Raw genomic sequence first — 9618 nt, forward strand, 5'->3', positions numbered from 1 at the left:
ACCGAGCCCCCTGGAAACTTCTGAGCACCGTTGCCTTTACTGCTTATCGTGTTGGCGTTTAAGTGTGTATTTTTAATGGCACATAGCCGATGGTTGGAATTTGTATGCTTGTAATTGAGTTTTTAAAATCAAAGGCCTTTAGCCATTTTAAAAGTAAGTTTTTGTAAATCGGGCAAGTCTTACATTGTCTGAAGATAAAGCTTGGGCCTTTTGCCTGTTGAAAATTTATTGTATTGTTTTAAAGCATCGGCCTTCAGCCGCTTTAAGTTTTAAGTATCTTACTTGTCAAGTATCGCCCTTTGGAAGATAAAGCTGTGGGCTTTCTGCCTGTTGAGAATTTATTGTAGTGTGTTGTTTTTAAAGCATCGGCCTTCAGCCGCTTTTAGTTTTAAGGTTCTTACTTATCAAGTATTACATTATTTCAAGATAAAGCTGTGGGCCTTCTGCCTGTTGAAAATTTATCAGAGTTGTATTGTTCTTAAAATAATGGACCTTTAGATGTTTTAAATTTTCGATTCTTACTTATCATGTCTTACATCACTTGGGATTAAATACTATTTAAGTTTAAAGCCTAGATCCCTCCGTCTCAAAAAATATTTATAGCTGTTGTATTTAATTCATGGGCCTTCAGCCATTTTAGAGTTAACGTCGTTTTCTGTAGATAATCAAGCTTAGACGATGCGCTGTAATGTTTGGACAACTACATAAAGTGTTATGTATGGAGTGTAGCTGACAGCCGCTCATTCCGGCCCCCTTCAACAATTCTTACTACTTGTCCTGTCCTGCGGGTTTAGCAGGACGTCTCAGCTGCTTTCAGGCATTTTATTCAGGTTATCACAACTGCAATTGTAAGACCCTTAAGATGCTAGTATATGAGCAGTAGGGTACTGAGGATCCCAGGACGCTTTTGAAATCAAATTTATGTGTAAATTTATTCAGTTTATCAATTATTACTCCCACCCTCACCCCTATAACAGTCCCACCACCCACTACCACCTACACCCCCACCCCAAACCCACCACATCACCAGATGACGTCATGTGTTTTCCTCAGCCTGCACATTGCTCCCCAACCCCTGCCCCTCACCCATTCCCATTGGTGGGAATTGCAAATATGATGGCAGTTTCGAATTATGGCGAAAATATCGAAATTTGATGGCAATTAGTGTGCCCCACCGCTACCCTGACATCCCACCCCACCCCCACCCCACCTAGGAAGTGGCCTGAAATTCAAAATGATGTTGCTATTTCCAGGACTCGAACTCTGGTCCTTTTGGACAGAAAGCCCAAGTGCACCCTCAACACAAGGAAACTATCCAGATGCAGGAGAGGAAGGTTAGGTTAATATACTTTATTTATTTTGGTTGGGAAATTGAACTACAGGTTGGTCTTAATTATATAATTAATCGTAGCCATAGGCCCTAATTACACAACTATATGCATAGCACTACGTAAGTAATGCATAAAATAGCAATGGGACTCGAAAATTTACATACAACTGATGTTATCTCTCAGGGAACAGATTTAACAATACCACTCAACAGAGAGGAGTTTAATAAGTGTATTATCTGTAAGCACGCAGCTGAGGACTGTATCTATTGTTGTTTGACGTCAGACTTCGCTACAGATACCTGATCGACAATCGCCATAGAGCCCAGGTAATCGAAAACGATACATGGTACTACTGCTGAAGGAAAACGTTTCACTGTTCTAATTACACAGTGAATTGGTGGTGACAAAAATCAGCAATCATAATCAATGGGGGAAAATGTAGTTCCGAAAGATGGCAGAGGGGTGGCAGTTGAACATGCATTTTCCTCATAGTTCGGCTGAGAACTAGCAAAACTATAGGCAGTCGCACCTCCCTTAATTCATTCCGCTACCTCCCTCCCCCCTCTTTCCACCTTTACCGGGGGTGGCGGGGGATACAGGCGCTTTCAAATGGTCAACTGCTACAGTGTTTCATGCATTTATCTGTAGCACAATGCCATCCTCCTTGATCACTAGCTGCACCCAGCCTTGAGGTAATGGTCTAGGCATCAGCCCTTCGCCAACATAAAAGAATGCAAAGCCAACTAAAGAATATGAGAAAACTCAGGACCATCCCAAGTACAAACTGTTTGTTCATCGAAAAATGTAGCTGCACTGCACAGCCCCTCACTCTGCCCCTTCGGTTGTGGGGCAGTTGCCCTGGTGACCTCACACACAGAACGCCCAACCCAGAAAGTGGCCAACTTTCTGAATGTAAAAACGCTTCACTGTAACAATAGTATTTAACGTCATTGCACTTCTTGTATGTGTGCGTCTCTTAAAAAGGAAAACACACTCTGTATAGTTTTTCCGTTTGCTGCAATTTATTATTTTTGACACCTAACGAAGAGAAAAAAAACTACAGCACCGCCAACGATCATAGATGACCAGACTGCAGAGGCCTATACATGAGCACCCTGCACAAATCTGAAGAAACAATACTTCCACTACGTTGCTGCGATAACTACTGATCACCGCAGAATGTCGTCATTATATCGAAACCATCATTGAAGTAAAGAAAAAGCGAGAATTTTAACTCCAAAGAAAACCGACATTTTTGCTCCATAATTCTCCTCTACTGACCTGTCTGTAAAGTTTCTGTCATAGAGCAACTATCATTTACAATAGCAGCAGATTTTTGGGTTCTAGTTTTTTAAGCAATTTTATTATGTCAACTTATTTCACACAGTATACTCACATGTCGGTGAAAACACTCATTTCGATGTTCTACAATGAGCTATAATTAAGGTGGTGTCTACTATATAGTTAGAAATTATGAAGTATGAAATAACATAGGACTTGTGGTAACACACTTTTAAACACACAGTCATGATGATAATAATAAAAAACAGTTGTGCTTCCATGAGAATAGATACAGTGGAGTTCTGTTAGTTTTATAAGCAAAACTTATGTAGTTTTGAGAAACCTAATGTATCCAAACTTTAATCAGTTATACCACTCCTTATAATACAACCTCCTATTAGATTTTACCACATCTCTCTGCCTCCTAATGTATCAAAAAGCAAATATCATCTTTGTGTTGACTCCAAGCAATCTGCAGCTGACACATACTACATTCCACGTCTCATGAAGAAACAGGGCGAGCTATGTCTTTAACTGCCATCCTGCAAAGACTGTTCCACATGTCTTACCCATGGCATCCATCCAAATGCACAAGATGTCTCCAGATCAGTGCATATCGAGGAGGGTAGCACCTGTTATCGGTGTATAGTAGACCGGAGAGTGTTTCAATGATATTATTGATGGTTAAGAATAAAAGTGTGGTTTATACACGATTGACAGATGGTGTTTGAAACATTTCATGTATATCAACTGTGCTATCAATTCTGAAGTATTATTCCACTGTCTGGAGCCACTACTAGGAAGGTACCAATACGAGAGGAATGATCATAGGGTATAAACACGAACTTCTGTAGCTGCAACGTTCTGTCCCTAAAATGCTATATTGTTAAAGCCATATGGTTTTTGTAGTATTAATCATGTGGAATGCAAAGCTCTTAACACTACAATACAGGATATATTTGTCTGACATCGGACCTACAATCACCCTGCAAGTTTCCTATCCCAATCACTAAATTCGACAAAGTTCTGCTCTGGTGACCTAGAAAGGCGTCGTCAGTATATAACCAATGCTCGAGAAGAATACAAACCAACTAGAACGAATATATAACACTGCTGTCTGTCTGTTAAGAAGTTAATGTTTTTCATATGTCTTTTTAAGGGGAGTTGGAACACCCTATCCCGACAATGTAAAATTTAGTGACTTGGCTACCCTGTATTTCAGGAACCCTGTTGCCATTGACATGAAACTCTTACAGGACATTAAACTGTATGTTCTGAGTCTACTGAAGTACCATAATTATATTTCAGCCACTGCTTTCGGAAATACAATTTTTTAATAACACGGTTAAAATTTTTTGTAATTTTTTTGTACGTTATCCTAAATAGTTTTAATTATACGTAATATTATGTTCTTTTTTTAGTTCAGTGGACTCAGGATATATATGTTATTACTCCCTGAAATTTGAATACTTTATTAGAAGTGGTTTCTGAGATTTAGGGAAAAATGCAACAGAAAACGTAAATTTTCATGAACGGCTTCTGAAGTTCCAAAAGACTGTAACTCATATTCAAAAAGATATCTTTCATCATGGCTGAGGCCATTTGTGGGCAAATGTCCACATCACATACGAAACTCGGCCGATTTTATCAACAGACTGGGGGCTCTCCGCCTAAGTACTTCTGATTTTTTAGTTAGTTTTGACCTGGTGTCTCTTTTTACAAAGGAACCCCTCGCAGACTCCTTGGCTCTGATTGGCAATAAGTTTAAGTTGGAATCACTGCTTTGTATCGCCACGCTCTCTCGTCAACATATTTTATGTTAAACCAAGAATATTTTGAACAGATTGACGGAGTCGCCGTGGGTAGCTCCTTGTCTCCCTTAGTGGCCAACCTTTTTGGGGAGGATTTTGAGGAGAGAGCATTTGAATCAGCAGCCCTCAAACCAACTATTCTTGGAGGTACGTGGAGACACTTTCGTAGGGTGGCCTCATGGAGATGGCAAATTAATGGAGTTTTTAGATCACCTCAACTCCATTTATGAGAACATTCGGTTTACCATGGAACTAGAGGAAAATGGTTGCCTCCCTTTCTTGGATGTGCTAGTTAGACGGAAGAGTGTTGGCTCTCTGGGGCATTCAGTTTATTGAAAGCCCACACATACTGATTTGTATTTAAATTCGTCCAGCTGCCATTACCCATTGCAAACAATGAGTGTACTTAAAACACTTGTACACAGAGCTCATGTAGTGTTACCTCAAGAGCTTGCCCACCTGAAGAGGGTTTTCAAAGAGAATGTATATTCTACCCGGCACATTAACAAGGCACATTAACAAGGCACCTCACCCCCACCCTTAAGTGCCTTGGCTTCACCCTCGACCGTCGCTTCTCCTGGACCCCCCATCTACAGACAATCCAAGCCAAGGTACGCTCCTGACTCCGTCTCCTCAAGCTCCTTTCCAGCCGTACGTGGGGTCTGCAACCCTCCACCATACTCCACACCTATAAATCTCTCATAGGCCCTATCCTTTGTTACGCCCATCAAGTCTAGATCTCTGCCCACCCTACCTTTTATAAATCCCTTCAGATCCTTGACGCCATGCTCTCTGCCTCGCATATCACATCCGTCTCCACTCTCCCACATGGATCCTGTACGACCTACTTCCGTTTCCCCACCTCCTCCTTTTCCTCGAACAGATACGAATCCTCTACATCTCCCATAAACTCTATCATCCTCACCCGCTTGTCTCCCCCATCCTCTCCCACCCCTGCCTGCTGCCGCACCTATATTCCCACGTCCCACCCGGTCTCCATCTCTCCACCCTCCTTGTCATCTCCGTAGGTGGCTTCCGCCAGCTTCCCCTCCCTGACGATGTCCTCCTCCCCTCCATCTACCCCTCCTGTCAACTTTGATCAGTCCAACTTCCTGTGTCTTTTCCTTTGGGCACCCTCCACCCCTTCTCTCTGGTTTTCCCTCCATCCCCCCTTCCTCGACCCCTCTTCTCACCGGGCTTCTCCTCCCCTTACTCCCTTCCTCCCTCACCCCAATCTCCCCTGCCTGTGGCATATCTGCTCTCCCCTCTCTCTTTCCAACCCCCCCTCCTCCTCTCTTGGCAGGTCCCCAGACTCAAACACGCTCAGTGAACATTCGCGTGCCGGCTATCATCGCCATCAATGTCCAGTGTGTGTGCCTTCGTGTTTGTGTTTAGTGTTCTTTCGCCGTCACCCCACCACTGTTCACCTGTGCCGTCCCAGTCGTCCATGTTATGTGCGCTGTGTAAACAGGATTTAGTGTTTTTTCTTGTCCAGCTTGAATGGCTTCGTGTATATTGTTTTTCAGTGTATACAGTTTCTTACCCGCCATTTGTCTTGTATGATCTGTACCTCCATTATGTTTTGTATTGTATCACTCTCGGCTGAAGAGCAGCGTATTGTGCTGCTGACAGTCCACCTTTGTACAAGGTGTTGAAAATAACAATAAATAAAAAAAAGCGTTTTCGTCAGTCTCTGATGGCTCACCTGAGGATGGCTGGCAGTTGTCCAGTCAAAATATCGTGGATGGAAGCCCGGAATCTTTTTGAATATTTAGTTCCCCGGGATAATTTTAAATTTCACATCAGACTGTAACTCAATATATGAATTTTATTTATTTTTAGTCATCCAGAAGCACCCTGCACCGTACTGTAAATCATCCTCTTGATCTTTCTCCAAGTTTTCTCTTCTTTTCTTCTGTCTGGACCCCTTAGTGGCCTACTCTGCTGCATACTCTCCTTTACCAATGTGAACCTTGTCTATCCATCCAAGTTCTCTGATGCAGTTTGCTCCAGCATTAATTCCCACATGCTATAGCACTTTCACGCTCTCAATATTGCCATCATTAAAAGCAATAAGAGCATCACTGAGCCCCCACGTTAGTGTCTTCATTCCAACAAAAATATTTTTTTGGTAAGGAAGTCCATAGAAGATTGTTGAGTGACTCATTGGGATTTTGAGTCTGACCATGCAGACACATCAATAATCCAGGATTTTCGAGGTCTCTGTAAATAGGTAATATGATATCCATGACTGCTGCTGGAATGGAATGATTATGGCTGTATGAACTGTTTCAGTAGTGGGCATTGCCGTAATTGCACCATGGATCAGGTGCAGGAGGGTACAGGTGGCGTACTTGTTTTTCATTCCCTTTGCTCGAAAATCTATTACCATGAATCCTACAGATTACATTTAAACAAATAAAGTAAATTATTTCCAGCATATATATATATATATATATATATATATATATATAACTTGTTAACTCATACGGGAAATAATTTACTTTATTTTCTTAAATAACATTCGAGAACATAAAAAAAACTCGTCGGTTAAGTATGTACCCTCAATGAGATTTTCCGATTCAGATGTGCTTATTATTAGTATAATGGATACAGCTAAGTCTCACTAGGAAACAGAGTGAGGGAAAACCGACTTGAATATTTTCGATAGCTGATACATTGAGGTACAACCCATTCCCTGCTACGCGAAACAGCACACGAAGAAGTAGCAACATCTTTCAACGAAATAAGCACCACGAACAGTAACCAAAGGAAATGTAACTTTCTTATTGCTGTTTACAGTAGCATCACCACAGCTCTGGTACTATTCCTCTTTCACAAAGAAGATCTGGTCTGATGTTAGGTAATTTCGCTCATGTGGGATAATACAGCAATTTCGTCCTAACACCACATATCTTGAGTACAACCTTCTCACACTACTGATGATGGTATACGCGGCTTCAGTCCACTCTCCTACAGAAACTCTAGGGAATGGGTTACGTCTGGCTGCCTCGTTCTCGTTAATGCGAAAGAGAAATCAAGCGAGATTGATAATGAGATTCCAAAATTTAAAATGATTTATTGTGGACCATTTAAAATTGTCAGTATACCTCACACTAACGCTTACTGTTTAGCTTTCCTTAACCCTGGCAAGCTGTTAGATGTGCGTAAGTTTGTTGACCTGAAGTTGTATCAGACAAGAACTGATTAATCTGAGAAATAATTCCAGTAAAGACCTAATTAAAACTGTAATTTTCAAAATTTGTCCCAATTTTATTTCTTGGATCAGACTGTTATATACGAATTTTTAAAAAAGTATAACGAGAAATCTAGCATAAAGAGTAAATGTTCTGGAAGCGACTGGAATGAAAGGGAAACCGAAGCTGTGACCAATGTGTGTAAATGTTACTCTGGTATCTGCATCATCTGTAAGTTTTTATATAATATGTTGTACAAATTCTTTGAAACCATGTACTATGTAAGCGAATACCGATGCACTCAGAAAATGAAGGAATTTCAGGTATGTGTATGTGTATGAATATTGACAGTGTTGAGTTACCCACATTGACAGAAATATCAGGAATCCTCTAGATTACTCGTTAGTGAGTTCCCGAAGCATGCAAAGCAGATGGACGTTCTGGAATGTCACAACACAAACTGAGAAATCAAGCGTACCACTACGCCATACGCAACAACGCCAGATCGGCACTGAGCCTCTGCGGGCTCTTGGAACGCTGTGGCGTCCTTTGTAAATAGGCGTGTGGAACGCAGTGTTCCCCTTTTCAGCATAACCTCTGTAAACCTTTGTTGTAGACGTTTAAGTTCTCTCGGGACGCTTGCTTGAAATACACAAACTCCAATAATGAGAAACGAAATCTGTTAATAATAATGATATGAAAAACTGTCTGAAGTAAACACTGTAAATAGAGATTTTTACCTCGCTTCTTATCCTTTTAGTCATTTTTTGTATACCTTTAAGTATGTTCCTTACGGTTTCTTGTACAGCACAGACTGACGTTCTCATTTCAAATGTATTGATTTTTTTAAAACGTTAAAGTATACTTTGATGATTTGAGTAATAATGCCACGGTGTTGCATTGCTAATTAAATGCCCACTCTTAATTGTGATAATTAATGAGAAGCTTAAAGAATGATTAATAAATTTCATGTACTCAAAATTGAATGCATTTACCCATCTGCATTTCCTTTTGTATTCATCGGACATTCCCCGATTCTTTTTCCCCTTACGAAAAAACTCATGGAATGTAGGGCACATGTACACCAAAAATGCAGATAAAATACCTTCTGCACCATACAAAATTTGTCGCCGTTTAATATCTGTTGATAACTTGTGCTGTATTTCTGATTCTGAATGTGTAAGCTTTATTACAGAAACTGTATTCAATACATAATCAATTTAACAGTGTATTTATTTCTATATACACACATAAACAAAAGATTTGCATCACCTAGGTTCCGAGAGTTTCGTAACGCGTACATAAAATTGGAATAGACATCAACACAAACATCATTTCCTCCCATTTTATTGCATATGAAAACCAAACATTGCATATTGTACCACCATACGGTGAGACCTAGAGATGTAGTTGTCCATATTGTTGTACACACTGGTACCTCTAATAATCAGTAGCATGTCCTCTTGCATTGATGCATGCCTGTATTCGTCGTGGCATACTATCCACAAGTTCATCAAGGCACTGTTGCTATAGATTGTCCCACTCCTCAATGACGACTCGGCGTAGATCCCTCAGGTTAGTTGGTAGGTCGCGTCGTCCATAAATAGCCCTTTTCAGTCTATCTCAGGCATGTGCGATAGGGTTCAAGTCTGGAGAACATGCTGACTATTCTAGTCGAGAGATGTCGTTATCCTGAAGGAAGTCATTCACAAGATGTGCATGATGGGGGTGCGAATTGTCGTCCATGAAGACGAATGTCTCGCCAATATGTTGCCGATATGATTGCACTATCGTTCGGAGGATGGCATGCACGTAATCGTACAGCCATGACCACCAGCGACATACTTCGGCCCCACATAATGCCACTACAAAACAGCAGGGAACCTCCACCTTGTTGCACTCGCTGGACAGTGTGTGAAAGTCGTTCAGCCTGACCAGGTTTCCTCCAGACACGTCTCCGACGATTGTCTGGTTTAAGGCATATGCGACACTCATCGC

Source organism: Schistocerca gregaria, chromosome 2, assembly GCF_023897955.1.
Source record: "Schistocerca gregaria isolate iqSchGreg1 chromosome 2, iqSchGreg1.2, whole genome shotgun sequence".
Lineage (NCBI taxonomy): Eukaryota > Metazoa > Arthropoda > Insecta > Orthoptera > Acrididae > Schistocerca > Schistocerca gregaria.